The following is a 20,512-nucleotide window of genomic DNA, read 5'->3' as shown; positions in this document are numbered from 1 at the left end:
ATCATACTGTCTCCTAGGTCTCAGTGTAAATAGCTTGTGAGAAGTTCAAATATTGTTGCCATATATGTACCCTTGATATCCCTTGACAGGTCAAGGTCATCAACTCATTGTGGCATGGAATATTTTACATTCATTCATAAATACGGGAGCAGCAGTTGACCCTTTGTCTCACTGAGCATGCTCCACCATAATTCCATTTCATTTTCAGCACTTTGACAGGAAACCGAGGCAACAGACATTGATACAGTTGATAAGTTGGGTTCTATTCAAATCCATGTCTAAGAGGTAGAAGGAGACTTTTTGCTAACTGATTGAAGTAAATAATGATTTCTAAATGATGGTATCTTTATCGATCAATCAGTTGCAATAATAGTGATGTTAAAACTCACACAACTCCAGGTTACCGTCCAACGGATTTAACTGGAAGCACTAGCTTTCGGAGCGTGGCTCCTTCATCCTGTTGTGTGATTTTTAACTTTGCACAGCCCAGTCCAACACCGGCATCTCCAAATCAATCATAGTGAAATTTAAGTTGACATTTGGACTGTCTGTTATACTCCTGCTTTCTGTTTATCAGCAAAACATAAGACTATTCTAATTGAATAAAACTGTAAAATTGAGAGTTAGTAGACATGATTGGGTCAGGCCCCTTGAGCCCTGCAGCTTCATTCATTAAGGTAGCGGCTGATCTGATTGTTTTGAATTCCACATTCTCATCTGCCCCGATAACCTTTCATTCCCTTACCAAACAAGAATCTGTCTTGACTCTGCCTTGATAAGTATTCAATGATTCCCCTCATCCATGAAATACAAGCAGCAGTGTAAGCCAGCGTTGTCTATAGGTTCAAGTTTAGAATGGTGCTGGAGAAGCTCAGCAGGTCAAGCAGCATCTGAGGAGCTGGAAAATCGATGTTCGGGCAAAAGCCCTTTATCGTTTATAGGTTATCTTGATGTAAGAGAATTTAGCAGGACCTCCGGTGTCAGTTCAGTTTTTATAATTCTCGAACTTTGGCTTTAGTGTGATTTTAATTGAAAGGATATGCTATAAGCGTAAATGGGATGGATCCTCGGAGCAGCTCGATTAGTGCTTTATCAAAACTTGCCATCAGTTTCAAATAATTCTGGCAAAGCCGAAGGGTTGCTGCCTTTTGTCTTTGTCCATAAGTGTAAACGATAAGTTACCCGATTTAAAAAGTAGAGAAAATACCTTCCAAGAAAGAGGGATCTTTGCTGAGTTGGACAGCCTGAACCCAGGAGGCAGTATGGGTACGGCAACAATTGCCTATACACGAGAGCATTAGATAGGGGCCAGATGTGCTTGGGTTGTGATGCTGCTCATAGCCATGGTCAGTAAGCTGATGGACAGAGATACCTCTTCACTTGCAATCTCAGTGAAAGCCGAAGGGAAGGACAGGATAAAAGCCTTTAAATTTAACTGACGAAAAGGGAATGGAATTGCAGGAAAAATGCAGCTTTGTTTTTTCCAGTGTATTGCTTTTATGAACTGAACATACATGAAATAGAATTCATCTGGCACATTATAGTCAGTGAGGAGAAAAAGGGAGTTGGAATGTGTTCTAACTTAAATTTTTGTTTCTTTATGTAAAGGGAACTGATGCAGAACCTTATTTCAACAAACTGAGTGAAATCTGCTTAATGTATTCACTGGGGAAGCAGCCACATGTCAGAAAACCTTCCACATTTTAATTTACTAAAGAGCCTGTACAACATAATTTGTTTCAGTTTGCAAAGGTGACTCCGGTGCTGCTCACCCATTTGCATATTTGTTGCACATTGGAATCGATTTTTATTCGTTGCAATTGATTAATGTCACCTCTGACCACTTTCCTTAAGGGCAGTACAGATTATGGTTAACATGTAAGGGTACATTCTCTATTTTTCTACTTTGATTCACCTGCAGGGACCAAGTGACATTCTAATAACAAGCTGCTGAACTGAGAATATGTTTTTTCAAAGCCAGCCTCTCCCATGAAGCTGGTCTGATCTCGCTGGGGGACTGAATTTCCCAGGTGCTTGATAACGGGTTGTGAGATGGGGCAGGGTTTGTATGGGCTGAGGGGGTGTTGGACAGTACTGTCATGATGTCATGTCATTTTCCATCAGTGGAAAATTGGCACAGAACCCAAAGTCCACTGGAGGCACTTGGTCAGTTAAAGGCTTCTACCTTTGCTGACATTTGCCTGGTAGCTAAGGGTCCCAGCTACGTTGGGAGACCATGAGGTAAATCGTGGCAACTTAGTCTTTTTTGTGCCCTCATCCCATTGAGGGGTTTTCCTGCTGCAATAACCTTCACTCCAGTGAAAGCAGTGATACCCTGCCCTCTACACCATCGTCACCAGTGCCTATGTGACTGGGCCCCTGGTATCACCAGATCCCAGATGGGTGATCCATAAGGTGTATCACCCTGAATGATCCCTCGATTTTAGATGTTGCCCTGTCAGTGGCAATGCTAAAGCTATTCCTGAGATGCTGCCTGGCCTGCTGTGCTTTGACCAGCAACACATTTGCAGCTGTGATCTCCAGCATCTGCAAACCTCATTTTTTACTCTGATGGGATTGGCAGCTTTAGGGACAGGACCATAGAGGCAGCGAGAGGAGGTAGCTGTACCGATCAGAATGTATCTGCAGTGAAGTTTCAGCCTGTAACTGAGAAATGTGTCCTTTTAGTTCTCCTTTCTCAGGGAGCACGATGGCGGGCAGCACTTAACTGCATGAACGGCTGAGCTTTACACATGGCGTTGTTGCCAACCACCTGGGAGATCCAGGCACCGGTAAACACTTCTCCCTCTGGTGAGAGAGAAGATTGGAGAAGGGGCAAGGGTGCATTGTGATGTGGTGGGGTTTTGGAGAACAGTGTAAGAAATCTGGTTCGGGTCCATGGAGAGAAACCCTCCATAGAACTTGCCAACATGAGTACTTGGCTGATTTCTGCTCAAATTCAGTCTTGAATGTGAAATGATTTCATGACCATGAAATCTGTTTATGTCTAAATTTTAAACAGCTACTTAAGTTTGGTTAGTAGACAAGCAGGAAGTTGGAAGAACACAGCAAACCAGGCAGCATCAGGAGGTGGAGAAGTCAACGTTTTGGGTGTAACCCTGATGATGCTGTGTGGTTGGCTGTGTTCTTTGAGCCTCCTGTTTGCCTCCTTCAGATTCCAGCATCTGCACTTTATTTCTGTTTCTATTTAGGTTTGTTTCTCTGAAACATGGGCCTTCCTTGATTTTTGTAGAAAGGTAGAGACATATTACCAGCAGAGTAGTAAGAAAGTCAAATATGCGTTATGTTACTGGATTTGGGAATATTCAGACTGCCACCACCATCTAATGGCTGTTTAATCATATCGATTGTAACAGATCCAGAGGCAAGCGCAGCAGTCCCTGCTCCAGAGAAAACCTGCTTCAGCAAAAAATGCTGTCATTGTCAACACGCACAGATCCTGAGATGTATATACTTTTGAAAAATGTCAACCTCTTTCCTCAGCCTTCGAGCGCAGTCTCCCTGTAGGTGCTAGACTGCAGGACACTGCCACCTGTTGTACGCACAGGAAATCAGAGCACACACCTTCACGTACCCAGCACGGTGCTACACCGTGTACACACAGGGAAGCGGGGCACATATCTTCACGTACCCAGCACGGTGCTACACCGTGTACCCATAGGGAAGTAGGGCACACACCTTCACTTACTCAGCACGGTGCTACACCGTGTACCCACAGGGAAGTAGGGCACACACCTTCACTTACTCAGCACGGTGTTGCACGTTTCTCAGTGAAAGATGAAACAATTTATCGTGATTGATATTCAACAGGTGAACATTGTAATAGATAAGATTGGGTGTTTTTTTTTAAAACTTTCCTTTGTGTTAGACGAGCAGATTAGGAAATTAATGAAGTAAGTGTGGTGAATGGGCTGCAAAATGTGTGGCTGATTGTTCACTTGTTAAGACAATACGAAATAATAGTAGGAGGAGGCCTTTCAGCCCATTTAGCCTGTTCCACCATTCAATAGGATCATAGCTGATCCGGCATTCCTACATCCCCTCTCCAGCATTTTGTGGATAATCTTTGATCAAGAATCTCTTTATTTCAAGCTGAAATATACCCAAGGACCCACTCCTGGGGGAAGGAGATCCGAAGACTGACGAGAAGAAATTTATCCTCATCTCAGTCTGAAATTAGTGCCCTTTTATTCTGAGACTGCACTCTCTCGTGCTAACTCCCCCTTGATGGGAAACATTCTCTTAGCATTGACCCTGTCAAACCCTTAAGAATCCAATGTGTTTCAATGAGATCATCTCTCATTCTTCTAAACTCATGTGAGTGGAGTCCAAACCTGTTTAACCCTTTTTAAACCTGTTTAACCTTAAATATGTGTACGTTCATTACATTAGTTTCAATTGATATACTTGTATATACTTGTAGCAGAGATTGAAAAGGGATCTGAAATTAATCAGAAAATGTGGAATTTCACAAAGATCTGACAGCTTACGAATAAATAATAGTAAGTTAATGTTTTAGTTTGAGAAGCAATAAAGCAAAATGTGATCTATATTTAAGTCTGACTAGCAGTTTTTATGCATTCATTCTTGAATTATAAAATCATAGAATCCCCACAGTGTGGAAATAGGCTCTTTGGCCCAACAAGTCCACACTGACCCTCTGAAGAGTATTCCACCCAGACCCAGTCCCTTTCCCTATCAGTGTACATTTCCCCTGACGTGCACCTAGCCTACGCATCCTTGAACACTATATGGGCAAGTTAGCATGGCCAATTCACCTAAACTGTACTCAGTCATAGAAATGTACAGAACAGAAACAGACCCTTCAGTCCAACCCGTCCATGCCAACCAGATATCCCAACCTAATCTAGTCCCACCTGCCAGCATCCGGCCCATATCCCTCCAAACCCTTCCTATTCAGAGACCCATCCAGATGCCTTTTAAATGTTGCAATTGTACCAGCCTCCACCACATTCTCTGGCAGCTCATTCCATACACGTACCACCCTCTGTGTGAAAAAGTTGCCCCTTAGGTCTCTTTTATATCTTTCCCCTCTCGCCCTAAACCTATGCCCTCTAGTTCTGGACTGCCCACCCCAGGGAAAAGACTTTGTCTATTTATCCTATCCATGCCCCTCATAATTGTGTAAACCTCTATAAGGTCACTCCTCAGCCTCCGACACTCCAGGGAAAACAGCCCCAGCCTGTTCAGATCTCCCTATAGCTCAAATCCTCCAACCCTGGCAACATCCTTGTAAATCTTTTCTGAACCCTTTTAGGTTTCACAACATCTTTCTGATAGGAAGGAGACCAGAATTGCACACAATATTCCAACAGTGGCCTAACCAATGTCCTGTACAGCCACAACATGACCTCCCAACTCTTGTACTCAATACTCTGACCAATAAAGGAAAGCATACGCCCTCTTCACTATCCTATCTACCTGCGACACGACTTTCAAGGAGCTATGAACCTGCAGTCCGAGGTCTCTTTGTTCAGCAACACTTCCTAGGACCTTACCATTAAGTGTATAAGTCCTGCTAAGATTTGTTTTCCCAAAATACAGCACCTCGCATTTATCTGATTTAAACTCTGTCTGCCACTTCTCAGCCCATTGGCCCATCTGGTCCAGATCCTGTTGTAATCTGAGGTAACCCTCTTTGCTGTCCACTACACCTCCAATTTTGGTGTCATCTGCAAGCTTACTAACTATAGCTCCAAAGTTCACATCAAAATCATTTATGTAAATGACGAAAAGCAGTGGACCCAGCACCGATCCTTGTGGCACTCCACTGGTCACAGGCCTCCAGTCTGAAAAACAACCCTCCACCACCACCCTCTGTCTTCTACCTTTGAGTCAGTTCTGTATCCAAATGGCTAGTTCTCCCTGTATTCCATGAGATCCTACCTTGCTAATCAGTCTCTCATGGGGAACCTTGTCAAACGCCTTACTGAAGTTCACATAGATCACATCTACCGCTCTGCCCTCATCAATCCTCTTTGTTACTTCTTCAAAAAATTCAATCAAGTTCCTGAGACATGATTTCTCACGCATGAAGCCATGTTGACAATTCCTAATCAGACCTTGCTTTTCCAAATACATTCTGTCATCTTTGGATTGTGGGAGGAAATCCGAGCACCTGGAGGAAACCCACGCAGACACAAGGAGAATGTGCAAACTCCACACAGAGTTGCTCGAGGCTGGAATCGATCCTGGGTCCCTGGCTCTGTGAGGTAGCAGTGCTAACCACTCAGCCACTGTACCGCCTGGAAACATTTTCCACAGTGTTTGAAGAAACACATTTTCATACTTAGTGATTTTTTTTATGATGACTTTAGTAAACAGTCTAGCACACAGGACTGTGAACAAATTGAGGAATATGAAGGAAGTGAGCAAATTGTGAGAATGAACCATATCAGTACTGTACTTTGTTTTGTGCGCACAAGGTTGCAAAATCGAACCTTTCAGTAGTGACTGTGAAATATCATGCAAGTAAGAGAGGAAGTGGTGGAGGCTAGTACAATTACAGCATTTAAAAGACATCTGGATGGGTACATGAATAGGAAGGGTTTACAGGGATATGGGTCAAGTGCTGGCAAATGGGACTAGATTGGGTTAGGATATCTGGTCGGCATGGACGAGTTGGACCATAGGGTCAGTTTCTGTCCTGTACGTTTCTATGACTGTGACTCTCTATGTGAGGTGTGGCTATGATGGCTGGCTGAGGAAATGACATTCAGTAGACTGCAGAACTTCCTTGAGGCGTGCCAACTGAAGTCACACGGTGACATGATTGCATTGTAAGACTGTAACCACAATCCAGTTCTTTTCAGTCTCCCTCGAAATGAATCAAACTTAGGTCACTTTGTGTGTGATACTGTGATGTTCGCTGTGCAGTCTCGGGCTGAAGTAGTAGTTTCTGCAAACTAGCTGGGGGTAAAAGATCTTTTTTTAAAAAAGAGAGTGGATGACCAGCAGACAATCCAGAAAATACAGGCAGGTTGCGTAGAAGTCCCCTGGGGTCCCACTCACTAGCCGGTATTCTTTTTTTGGTAGCTAATGGCGGTGTTGGTATCTCAGTTGGAGCCAAGCTTCTGGCACCACAAGTGGCTTGGCTGTTTGGGGTGAGGTGGGTGGGGGTGTGGGGGAAGCAGAAAGGAAGAGCAACAGTGATAGGGGATTCTTCAGTCAGGGGAGCAGACAGGTGCTTCTGTGGGCAAAGACATGACTCCAGGATGGCATGTTCCCTCGCTGGCACAGGGTCAGGGATGTCACTGAATGGCTGCAGGGCATCCTGAAGGGATAGGGTTATGTATTAGAGGTCATATTGGTACCAATAACATGGACAAAGTGAGGGAGGAATGAGGTCATCCATCAGGAATTCAGGGAGTGAGGGAGTAGATTAAAAACAGGACCTCAATGGTTGTTATCTCTGGAAGATTCCTGGTGCCACATGGTAGCGAGTTTAGGAATAGAAAAATAGGGCAGGGGAATGCATAGTTCAAGAGTTGCTTCAAGAGGGAGGGTTTTAGATTCCTGGATCGCTGGGATTGTTTTGGGGGGAAAGGTGGGACATGTACAAATGGGATGGTCTGTACCTGAACCACACTGGGACCAACATCCTTGCAGGGAGCTTTGCTAGTGCTTTTGTACCAAACAATCCCACCGCCCTGTAGCCAACCACTTCAACGCCCCCTCACACTCCGCCAAGGACATGCAAGTCCTGGGCTGCCTCCACTGCCAACCAAATCAAAGCCAGCCACCAACTGGTGGAAGAACACCTCAACTTCTGCCTTGAGACCCTCCAACCAGACGGGGCATCACCATCGACTTCACTAGTTTTCAAATCTCTCCTCCCCCCACCTCATCCCAGATCAAGCCCTCCAACTCGGCACCACCCTCTTGACCTGTCCTACCTGTCTGCTCCACCCTCCCCACCGACCTGTCACACGTACCCCCCACCTACATCCACGTATCTCCTTCCCATCTACCTTCCCCCCCGCACCCCCAGCCCCACCCCATCCTCCTATTTATCTCTCAGCCCGCTCTCCACCCCACGTTCCTGCTGAAGGGCTTATGCCTGAAACGCTGACTCTGCTGCTGCCCTGTTGCTGCCTGACCTGCTGTGCTTTTTCAGTAGCACACTTTTTGACTCTGACTCTCCAGCGTCTGCAGTCCTCAGGGACTTTCTCGTGGGAATTTAAACTAGTTTGGCAGGGGGAGGGGACACAGAAGATTGATGAAACCAGAGACACATCATGCTACAGCTATGGAAGTAAGTCACAGTGAGTTCAGCTATGCTGGGTGTCAAGAAAGTTTGACAAGGCTGGATGGTCTTAACTTTAATGATAGGAGCGTCATTAGTAAAACTGATGAGCTAATGGTGTGGATTGACACTTGGAAGCATGATATTGTTGTCATCACAGACACATAGTTGAGGGAAGGGCTGGACTGGCTACTCAACATTCTGGGCATCAGATCTTTAGGTGATAGAGAGGATATAAACAGGGTGATGGTGTATCACAATGAACGATGGAGTCAATTACTGCAATAAAGAGAAATGATATCTTGGAAGGGTCCTCAAATTGTGGCTTTGTGGATAGAGCTGAGGACTGTGAAGGGGGCAGTTACTTTACTGGGAGCGTATTATAAGCCACCAAAGAGTCAGCAGGAGATGGAGGAGCTAATATGTAGACATTTCACAGAGGTGTGTAAGAGGCGTGGGCGGCACAGTGGCATTGGTGGGCGGCACGGTGGCACAGTGGTTAGCACTGCTGCCTCACAGCGCCTGTAGACCCGGGTTCAATTCCCGACTCAGGCGACTGACTGTGTGGAGTTTGCACGTTCTCCCCGTGTCTGCGTGGGTTTCCTCCGGGTGCTCCGGTTTCCTCCCACAGTCACAAAGATGTGCGGGTCAGGTGAATTGGCCAAGCTAAATTGCCCGTAGTGTTAGGGGTAAATGTAGGGGTATGGGTGGGTTGCGCTTCGGCGGGTCGGTGTGGACTTGTTGGGCCGAAGGGCCTGTTTCCACACTGTAAGTCTAATCTAATCTAGTAATAATTGGGTAATTATACTCTGGAATTGCAACTTTCCCAACATATCCCAGTGGTGCCTGCTTGCTGTATCAAACGTTCGCTGTTTCATGTTCTGGCCAGTATTGTGTTGCTGGTCAAGCAACTCAACTTTCTGGTTCGGCCTCTTATGATTCTGGTTTCATTCCAGCAGTAACTAATCGGCGGCACGGTGGCTCAGTGGTTAGCACTATTGCCTCACAGCGCCAGGGTCCCGAGTTCAATTCCCGCCTCAGGTGACTGTCTGTGTGGAGTTTGTACATTCTCCCTGTGTCTGCGTGGGTTTCCTCCGGGTGCTCCGGTTTCCTCCCACAGTCCAAAGATGTGCAGGCCAGGTGAATTGGTCATGATAAATTACCCATAGTGTTAGGTGCATTAGTAAATGTAAGGGATTGGGTCTGGGTGGGTTTCTTTTTGGAGGGTCAGTGTGGACTTGTTGGGCCGAAGGGCCTGTTACCACACTGTAGGGAATCTAATCTAATCTAAATTGGGATAGTCATACTGTGAAGGGTGGAGAGGGGGCAGATTTCTAGAATCTGGGGAGTTTTTTGTATCAATTCATAGAAGGCCCAGCAAAGGGTAGCACAGTGCTGCATGTGGTTGTGAGGAAGGAGGCCAGGCAAGTGTTTGATGTGGCAGAGGGGGGGATCATTCAGGTAATAGTGACCACAACATAGTATGGAGACAGTGAGGACTGCAGATGCTGGAGATCAGAGTCGAGAGTGTGGTTCTGGAAAAGCTCTGATGAAGGGCTTATGCCTGAAACGTCGATTCTCCTGCTCCTCAGGATGCTGCCTGACCTGCTGTGCTTTTCCAGCACCGCACTCTCAGCAACACGGTATGGTTCAAATTTATTCTGGACAAGGTAAAACGTGACCAATGAAAGACAGCTATGAATTGGGGGGAAGGTAGATTTTATTAAAATAAAGCAGGATCTAGCCACTGAAGACTGAGAACAGTTCCTTGCAGGTAGCTCGTTAGTGGAGTAGTGGGGGACATTCAGAAAGGAGCAATAAGTTCAGAGAATCCTGAACATCTAAGATAATTCAGGACTGGACAAAGAAGAACAGTAGGGCTTTTAGCAAGTTCAAAGGGAGCAATTCATCTGTGGCCATAGAGGATTATAGGAAATGTAGGAGGAAACTGAAGAAACTAAAATACGTTATAAATACATTAAAGGAAGAGGTTAACCAGGGAAAGGTGATGAACCATAGGGGCAACCTGTGTGTGTAGCCACAGGATATTTGAAAAGGATTGAATGAATACTTCACTTCAGTCTTCACTCTCTGGAAACGAGTGTGTAGGTAGGTACAGAGTTCAGGAAAAGGAATTGTGAGGAACTTGCACAGTTTGATATAGGAAATGGCGAGGAGGCGGGGTGCGGAGGTATTGGAGGCTCTGTCAGGCTTAAAAACAGAGAAATCCCCTGGGCTGCTGTGTGTTACATCCCAGGCTGCTGTGGGAGGGGAGGCAGGAAATTGCAGGGGCTCTGAAACCAATTTTTAAACTAGTCACAGGGGTGGTGCCAGAAAATTGGAGAACATCGAATGTGGTTCCACATTTTAGGAAGGGTGGTAGAGATGAACCAGGAAATTACAGACCTTACGTAAGTGGTAGGGAAACTATTGGAGGAAATTCTGAAGGAGTGAATTGCCTAAAACATGGTTTAGAATTTTTTTTGAAAATGTGATCAAGTGTATGAATGAAGGGAGTTCAGCTGATACAGTTTATATGGATTTTAGCCAAGTTTTGGATAAGGCCCCGCACAGGAGTCTAATTGAAAAAGTTAAAGCAATGGAATTGAGGGAATCATGATGGATCAGTAATGGGACACAAAGGGTAGTGGGAGAAGGCCATTTGAGTGACTGGAGGCTGGGGTTCAGTAGTGTACCACAGTACTGGCACCATTTCTGTTTGTTATATGTGTAAATGATGTAGATGAAAATGTGGTGGGCATGTTGAGCAAATTTGCAGATGACACCAAGATTGGTAGAATGGCTAAAAGTAAAGAAGATGGTTGTGGGGTACAGGAAGATCTAGTGGGTTGGTCAGACAGACAGGCCAGTGGTAGATGCTTTTTAACCCTGATAACTGTGAGTTGATGCACTTTGGCAGAAGAAACAAGATGAATGGCAGGACACTGGGTAGCTCAGAGGGACAGAAGGATCATGGGGGTAATTATCCACAGATCCCTGACATCATTGGAGCATGTGAATAGGATTGTTAAGAAGGCATATGGGACACTTGCTTTTACCAATTGTGGGATTGAATATAAGAGCAAGGTGGCGATGTTGGAGTTGTACAGAGCATTGATCAGGCCCCAGCTGGAGTACTGTGTGCAGGTCTGGTCACCTCACTTCAGGAAGGGTGTGATGACATTTGAGGGGGTACTGTGGAGGTTCAGGATGTTGCCTGGGATGGAGAAATTGACCTATAAGGGGAGACGAGTTAGGCTTCGATAGAGCAGAGAAGACTGAGGTTACGATTGAGGTGTATAAAGTAATGAGGGGGATTGATCAGGTGAATAGAGAGCAGCTATTCCCTGTGGTGGAGGGGTCAATCATGAGAGGGCGTACTTTAGGCTAAAGGGCAGAAAATTCTGGGGGTATTAGGGGAAAAAAGCATTTTCACTCCGTGAATGCATTGCCTGGGACGGTAGTGGAGGCTGGAAACCTTACAACCTTTGAAAAATATTTGGATATTCAAATATTTCAAATATCTTGACATTCACGGATATAGGACAAGTGCAGGAAATTGGGATTAGCACACTGTTAGTGATAGTTATGTCAGTGCAGACTCAACAGCACAAAGGACCTTTTCTATGTTGTCTGAAGCTATAAATGATATTTACTACATTTAAGCTGAGGGGTTTAAGGTGAAAATGATACTGATTTCCTTTACTTTGTCAAACTATCATGACATCACTTCCTGAGCGTGCAGCTGCCTATCTCAAATACATATTAATTTGTTTGCAGAAAACTCTGTGTGGTTTTGCATGAGGCAGGAAGAAGAATGGTTTTGTAACCACCACTTCTCCTGTTGGTGAGCTAACTGTTGTAGATTTGTTCGTTGTTAGCTCAAAGGCGCCATTTTAGGAAGGTATATCTGGCCACTCGTTCTTATCAGGTAAAAAAACATTTTGGCAATTCTAGGCAGTTAGTGCAAAGCTGATAATGGCAAGGACTTCAAAAGTGAGAAGCAAGTGTGTGTTGTATTATCATCCATGCTTTGATATCATTCTGAGATATATGCAAACTGTATTTTGTATTGAAGTGACAGATCAATTTCATCTCATGTGATGGTGTTGCTTTGCAATGTGAAGCCGATATTGGGGAAAAAGCAACTAACAACTTTCTGATCTCCTGGCTGATGTATTGTGTTTCACCACATTTTTCGGTGTAATAAATTGAGCAGGTGTTACTGGTAGAATGGCTGTTGTGATTTTATATTCAAAAGGTGCTCTTAAAAATCGTTCTGACGTGATATAGCTGGGCAGTGATGATCATAAAAACATTTTGACATTCAGTGTCATCTTAAACTGAAATTAGTATTAAAAAGCCTAACATTAATTATTAATGGTTCTGAGAGTATCAAATAACTAATTGTTAAGTTGGTAATTGGATTGGGAGTGTAAATTTAAAAATAACAGTCTGTTTGTAAACACACTTTAGTAGCAAAACCAAACTTCAAATTATTTAAACTGGTGTAATTATAATGCAAAGATCAGTTTTCGTTGGTGTGTGACATCACACCAGTGCTGTATTTGTTTTACTGTTCTGTGTTGGGGCCTGTACCTAATTTGACCATGAGCTGGTTCTGACCCATGGGTGTGTGGAGGGATGGAGCCTCTCTACAGGAGATCAAAAATGACTCCACAAAAGTAGACCCCACTAATTCAAGCCCATCTCCTCTTATGTTCCATTTTAGTTTTGAATTCATATTTTTTCTATTTGTAGGTTTTGCACTGTGCTATAATTTTACCGAAACAACTGATGAGCCAGTTGATTAAAAGCACTTCTGACTGCAGTACTAAACTACTGCCCATAGTGAGAAAGAATGAAAATGATTGTACTAAAGTGTAGTTTAATTAAAGTGAAGTCACCATTTCCCAGATCCACAATAGGGGATCAGTAGGGGAACTTAGGGTTATGGGGAAAGGCAGGAAATTTGGCTTAAGGGATTTCCAATCAGCCATGATCCTATTGAATGATGGAGCAGGTTTGAGGGGCAGAATGGCCTACTCCTATTCCTACTTCTTATGACATTATGGTCTTAAAACATCTGAAATTCACCTGTAACTGGTACCCAAGATTCGATTGGAGAATGCAGGATGCTTAGGATCTCTGTAACGGGGACTTGCCTGTCCATTTGCTGACACAGTAATTAATGAATCTAATGCTTTATTAAAGCGAGTTCAAGATCAGCCTTGAAGATTCTCCTATGTGCTGACAGTGAGAATTCCCAGATTCACATGGGAACCGTTTTTTTGCAAGGCTTGTAATTAATACGCAGTGATGAATTGAGTTCACTCAGCTGCCACCTGTATTTCCCACTAACCATACCCCTCATTCTCCATAGCTCCTTATTCTATAGCTAAACCATTTTTGTTGTAAGTGCAGATAATCATTGTGCGATATTTTGACCAGTCCTACCTGTCCATCTTCCTTCCCACCTATCTGCTCCACCCTCCCCTCTGACCTAGTGCCATCCCAGCTACCTTCCCCCACCCTCCCATTTATCTGTCAGCCCCCTTTCCCACACCCCCTCCCATTCCTGATGAAGGGATTACTCCTGAAACGTCATCTGTCCTGCCCTTCGGACGCTGCCTGACCTGCTGTGCTTTTCCAGCGCCACCCTTTTCAACTCTGACGCTCCAGCATCTGCAGTCCTCACTTTCTCCTAGTAAAGGTTGCAGGGCAGGTAATGTGAAGCAGCTGTACCATGTGGGAACTAGTGGAGAGCTGTGTAGTCCATAGCAATAACGTCTGCAATAAATATCTGCAGCTTGAGGAACTCACATTCTGAGTTGATGAGCTGGAGTCTGAATTTCAGAAACTGTGCATCAGAAAGCGGGGAGGTTACATATACATTTTGTTCTGGGGAAGGTAATCCTCTTCAACTTGATACTTTTGAATTTGGTGAAAGTGAGGACTGCAAATGCTGGAGATCAGAGTCTAGATTAGAGTGGTACCGGAAAAACACAGCAGTTCAGGCAGGATCCGAGGAGCAGGAAAATCGACGTTTTGGGCAAAAGCCCTTCATCAGGAATGAGGCAGGGGGTCTCTGGGGTGGAGAGATAAATGGGAGGGGGTGGGGCTGGGGGGGAAGGTAGCTCAGCGTACAATAGGTGAGTGGAGATGGGGTTGAAGGTGATAGGTCAGAGAGGAGCGTGGAGTGGATAAGTGGGAAGGAAGATTGACAGCTGGGACAGGCCATGAGGATGGTGCTGAGCTGGACGGTTGGAATTGCGGTAAGGTGGGGGGAGGGGAAATGAGGCAACTGAGGTTGGAGGGTCCCGAGGCAGAAGATGGAGCATTCTTCCTCCAGGCGTCAGGTGGTGAGGGAGTGGCGGTGGAGGAGGCCCAGGACCTCCTTATCCTCGGCAGAGTGGGAGGGGGAGTTGAAATGTTGGGCCACAGGGTGGTGGGGTTGATTGGTGTGGGTGTCCCTGAGATGTTCCCTAAAACACTTTGCGAGGAGATGTCCAGTCTCCCCAGTGTCAGTGGTCAGGATCTGGAAGGTGTGACTGTAAAGGAGGCAGATAAGGGGATTCACAGAGTGACACTGGAGAAAGTTCAGGCCTTGGAGTTGTCCAACAGGTTTATGGTCTTCGCAGCTTCTAAAGGTGCAAATAAAACTGAAGAAGCGATGAATGAACTGACCGTGATACCATGATGCAATGAGCCAGTGAAGTGTGGGAGTTAAAGAAAGCTGCGACATGATGTGGCAAGGATTTGTGTTGGTGTGGTCCACCTATGTGCCAAGGACCTAGAGAGGGACTAGAAAGAGGCTCCGCTGAGGGAATAGGAACAGCTAGAGACTAAACTGAAAAGCAGAACCACAAAGATCATACCTCCAAATTGCTACTTGAACCATGAGCAAATTTGAAGTTGGATCATGGCTCAAGCATTGGTGTTTGAGAAAAAGTTTAAATTCAGGGGTCACTGACATCAAGACAGGGAATGAGAGATCTCTCTTCATTTGAGATGGTCTCTATCTAGACCACAGTGGGACCAGAGTACTGACAAGTTACATGACTCTGCCTCAGAGAGGGCTTTAAATACTGGAGAATTAACAGGAGGGGAAATTTGGGACATTTATGAGAAAGGAAAAAGCAATTGTATAGGGTAACAACAAAGTAATAATATACAGGACAGCAAGAAATAAAAACCGAAGGAACTGCAGATGCTGTAAATCAGAGACAAAAACAGAAATCAGAGTTAATGTTTCTGAGGAAGGGTCATTCGACCTGAAATGTTAAATCTGATTTCTCTCTGTTAAAGACCTGCTGAGCTTTTTCAACAATTTCTAGTTTTGTTAGCAAGAAATGTACACTTCTAAGAATATTGTATAATTGTAAGAGTTTACTAGAAATAAAGTAGGGTCACAAGGAAAAATTATTTAAAAAAAAGAACCAGAATTACAGATTGTTTTTTGTTATGAATGCTGTGTGCATTCATTGAATGAATAGATGGCACAAGTAGGAGTAAATGACTATAATATAAGTCATCACAGGGAAACTGGAGCGAGGTGACCAAGGCTGGGACCTGAGTATTTAAATGTACTTGACATTCTGGAAGGACAGGAGGAAGGGAAAGGAGCTGGGGCAGCTTGGAGATTAAAGGATGAAATCAGGACAGAAGTATGGATCAGAGAAAGTAAGGATGTAGAATCAGTTTGTGGGGTGATGAGCAACCACTAAGGAAAGAAGTCACTGACGGAAGTAAGTTTATCAAGGCCTAGCAGTAGCTTTACAGTGGGATACAGTACACATCAAGAAACATTGGGCTTACCAGAAAGGTATTGTAATAATCATGGATGATTTTAATTGTCACGTTGATTGGACAAACAGATTGGTAACAGTAGCCTGGACAATGGGATCATGCAGGGTATTTGAGATCATTTCTTCAAGCAGTACAACCCACCAGGGACCAGGCTATTTTGGACCGAATACTGTGTTATTTTTATTCATTTGTGGGATGAGAGTGTCGTTGACTAGGCAGCGGTTATTGTTCATCCGTAATTGTCCAGAGGGCAGTTAAGAGACAGCCATATTGCTGTGGGTTTGGAGTCACATGTAGGCCAGACCAGGTAAGGATGGCAGTTTCTTTCCCTAAAGGTCATTAGTGAACCAGATGGGGTTTTCCGACAATCAGTAGTGGATTCACTCTTAATTTCAGATTTTCTTTTTATTGAATTCAAATTCCATCAGCTGTGGTGGGATTTGAACCCAGGTCCCCAGAACATGACCTGGGTCTCTTGATTAATTCTACTGTTAGTCCAGCGATAATACCACTAGGCCATTGCCTAATGAGACAGAATAAATTAATGAATTCACACTAAAGGATCTTACAGGCCAGGATGATTATTACATAATGGAATTAGATTCTGTTGTGATGATGCCCACGTCAACAAGGGGTCTCTCAAACCTCCACCTTCTTTCTCAACCGAGGATTCTCCAGCCAGGTGGGATCCATCTCCCTCACTTCAGCCCTCACTCCCTCTCTTCCCTTCCACATTAGTGATAGGGCCCCCCTTGTCCTCACCCACCATCCCCCCAGCGTCCATGTCCAGAGGATAATTAGTTGTCATTTCCATCACCTCCAGTGGGATGCCACTGCCTGACCCATAATTCCCACCCCTCCCTCATCAGCCTTCCACAGGGACTGAACCCCCCAGGACACCCTGGTCCACTCCTCCTTCACCCCCAACATCTCCCCACAGCCTCCTGACACCTTCCCCTGCACCCACAGAAGATACAACCCCTGCCTGTTTACTTCCTATCGGTTCAGTATCCAAGGCCCTAAACACACTTTCCAGATGAAGCAGCACTTTCCCTGCACTTCACACAATCTAATCTATTGCATTCGCTGGTCACAGTATGGTGTCCTCTACACTGCGGAGATGAAATCAAGTCTGGCTGACTGCTTTGCGGAACATCTATATTCTGTACAAAAAGGATGACCCTGAGCTTCCAGTTGCCTGCCACTTTGACACACCACCCTATTCCCTGGCCCACACGTCAGTCTCAGGCTTGCTGCAGTGCTCCAACAGCACCTCATTTTCCACTTGGGGGACCCTGCAGCCTCCTGGACTCAATATCGAGTTGAACAGTTTTAGGTCTTGAGTACCTTTCCCATGTTTTCCCCCATCCCCACACTCCAGGCCTTGTTACCACATGGGCTGCTACCACACACACAACCCATTGTCAGCCAGTATTAACCAGGGAAAGAGTAGGAGCCATTCAGGAGAAACCTGTGTGTAATGCTGCAGGAAATTGGAAAGGTGTTAAATGATACTTCTCTTTGGTCTTCACTCTGGCAAATGAGAATGTGCTACAGAATTCAGGAAACAGGACAATGAGGAGCTTGCAGAGTTTGACTTAGATAATGGGGAGGTATTCGAGTCAGTTAAAAACAGGTTTGGCTTAAAAACAGCCAGATCCCTTAGCCCAGATGAATTGCATCTCAGGCTGTATTGGGAGGTGAGGCAGGACATTCCAGGGGCTCTGACACAAATTTTTAATTCCTGGTGGGAGTCTCCGAGGACTGGAGGGTGACTGGTATGGTTCCATTTTTTTTAAGAAGGGTGGAAGAGATTTATCGGGAAACTACAGACTCTGGTAGAGAAAATGTTGGAAAAAATTCTGAAGGAGCGAATTAATACCCACTTGGAAAAGCATAAGTTAATTAGGATTAGTCAGCATGGCTTTGTCAGAGGGTGTGATCAAGTGCGTGGATGAAGGAGGTTCAGTCAATGTAGCTAATAAGGAATTTAGCCAAGCTTTTGAGGAGACTGATTGAGAAGATTAATGTGCATGGAATTGAGGGACTCTTGGCGAGATGGATCAGAAACTGGCTTAGGGTATGAGGCACAAGGTAGGGTAGGGACACAAAGGGTAGTGGTAGAAGGCTGTTTGAGTGACTGGAGGCAGGTGTCCAGCTGTGTACCATAAGGATCGGCACTGGGACCTTGATTGCTTGTTATCTACATAAATACAAGAGAGGAAATTGTGGGGGGAATATTCAGCAAATTTGCAGATGACACGAAGATTGGTAGGGTGGTCAATAGCAAAGAAAATGGTTGAAAGTTACAGGAAGGTCTAGATGGGTTGGTCAGATAGGCAGATCAGTGGCTGATGCTATTTAACCTTGATAAATGTGAGGTGATGCACTTTGGAAGAAGAAGCAAGATGAGGGAGTATTTAATGATTGGCAGGAGACTGGATAGCTCAGAGGGATCTCAGAGTAGTTACAAACAGATTCCTGAGATCAGCAGGGCTTGTGAAAAGGATAGTTAACATGACACTTACTTTCATTAGTTGTGGCATAGAGTATAAGAGCATGGAGGAAATGTTGGAGTTGTACAGAGCATTAATCAGGCCCCAGCTGGAGTACTGTGTGCAGGTCTGGTCACCTCACTACAGGAAGGATGTGATGGCACTGGGGGTGGGTACAGAGGAGGTTCACAAGGATGTTGCCTGGGATGAAGCTATAAGGCTTGGATTGTTTTCTTTAGAGCAGAGCGGGGGCGTGATTGTGATGTATAGGTTTATGAGGGGTATGGACCGGTGATTAGAGAGCAGCCGTACTCCTTGGTTGAGGGGGTCAACCACAAGAGGACACAGATGTAGGGTAGGGAGCAAGAGATGTGGGAAAAAAAATGTTTCATTCAGAGGGTGGTAGGAATCTGGAATTCACTGCCTCACGACCTTGAAAAAATATTTGGATATGTACTTCAAATATCATAACATTCAAGAATATGGGGCTAGTGCAGTTTTAGGGCTGGTCATAGTGGTGCAGACTCAATGCTCGATGGCCCGAAGGGTCTTTTTTGCACTGTATGAATCTATGAACAGCAGCTATTCATACCCACAGACTGACCTTTACCCACTCCTTTGTCTGTCCAACTCTTTGAGCTCTATCTCGCCTATCACTTAAACTTCCCTCTTCCTCACCCCAGCTTCTGTATAAAAGCCTTCCTTTTCCAAACTACCATTGCTTCTGAAGCAGGGTCACTGGACCCAAACATTAATTCTGCTTTCTCTCCTCAGACGCTGCCAGAGCTGCTGAGATTTTCTAGTAATTTCTGTTTTCGTTTCTGATTTCCAGTTCCACAGTTCTTTCAGGTTTTTTGATGGAATTACAATTGGTTTTGAGAGTGAGAAATGTGGGTGCAGGACTAGTGTCCAATGCTTGTAGTTATATTTCTTCTGTCATCGCTGTCTTCATAAAGTAATGTGATCTGGGAAATGGTTTAAAAAAATTGATGATAGAGAAGCAGAGGCACGCGTTCAAGGAGATATTTAACAATCTCACCGAGGATATATTTGACTGAGGGAGAAAATCTCTTTAATGGACGGATGTACCATCTAGGCAAACTAAGGAAGTCATGGTTGGTGTCAGAATGAAAGAAAAGATGTGTGGTGCTGCAAAATTAACAGCAGGCCAGAAGAATAAGTACAGTTTAGGAACCAGTAAAGGATGACTAAAAGAATAATGCAGAAGGAGAAATGAGAGTGTGAGAGAAAATTAGCAAGAAATGTAAATACAGAGAGAGCATAGAAGCTTCTATAAGTTCTAAATAGAAAACAATAGCTGGAAGTGAGTATTGGCCCCTCCGAGGGTGGAGATTAGGGAATTAATAATGGAAATCAATGAAATGGGAGAGGCTTTGAACAAGTATTTTGTATCCATGTTTATAGTGCTAGACTTGCTCTGATCTCCAGCATCTGCAGACCTCACTTTTTACTCAAAATAACCCGCAGAAAATGGAGAGATCATTCTTTCGAGAAAAATGGAAAACTAATGGAACTTAAAGCTCTTCTGAGGAAAGGTCACTTGACCTGCAACGTTAACTCTGATTTCTCTCCACCGCTACCAGACCTGCTGAGCTTTTCCAGCAATTTCTATTTTTTTTCTCTCTGGAACTTGAAGCTGACTAAGTCACCTGATGGATTTGCATTCTAGGATCTTGAAAAAGGTGGCTTCAGAGATATGTAGTTCTAATCTTCCAAAATTCCTGAGATTCTAGAAATCTCCCAGTGGTTTACAAAACCACAAATGTAATATTTATGTTGAAGAAAGAATAGAGACAACGCAGGAACCTATAGAACATAGAACAATACAGCACAGAACAGGCCCTTTGGCCCTCGATGTTTCGCCGACCTGTGAACTGTTCCCAACTCGTTCCCCTACACT

General features: G+C 44.6%; 1 protein-coding gene across 7 annotated transcripts in view; it reads left to right on the top strand.

Moving 5' to 3' along the window:
* dock8 (dedicator of cytokinesis 8) overlaps positions 1-20,512 on the top strand; it is a 273,645-nt gene that overhangs the window by 52,746 nt on the left and 200,387 nt on the right. Inside the window, exon 1 of one of the 7 annotated variants that reach the window (XM_060841201.1) lies at positions 12,159-12,218. The exons of the other annotated variants lie outside the window; for them this stretch is intronic. The gene's annotated coding sequence lies outside the window, so the exon portion shown is untranslated. Of the gene's footprint in view, positions 1-12,158; positions 12,219-20,512 lie in introns of those variants that run through there. 7 annotated transcript variants of the gene reach the window in all.

This window comes from Hemiscyllium ocellatum, chromosome 2, assembly GCF_020745735.1.
Source record: "Hemiscyllium ocellatum isolate sHemOce1 chromosome 2, sHemOce1.pat.X.cur, whole genome shotgun sequence".
Classification (NCBI taxonomy): domain Eukaryota; kingdom Metazoa; phylum Chordata; class Chondrichthyes; order Orectolobiformes; family Hemiscylliidae; genus Hemiscyllium; species Hemiscyllium ocellatum.
This window is presented reverse-complemented; position numbering and strand designations above follow the sequence as displayed.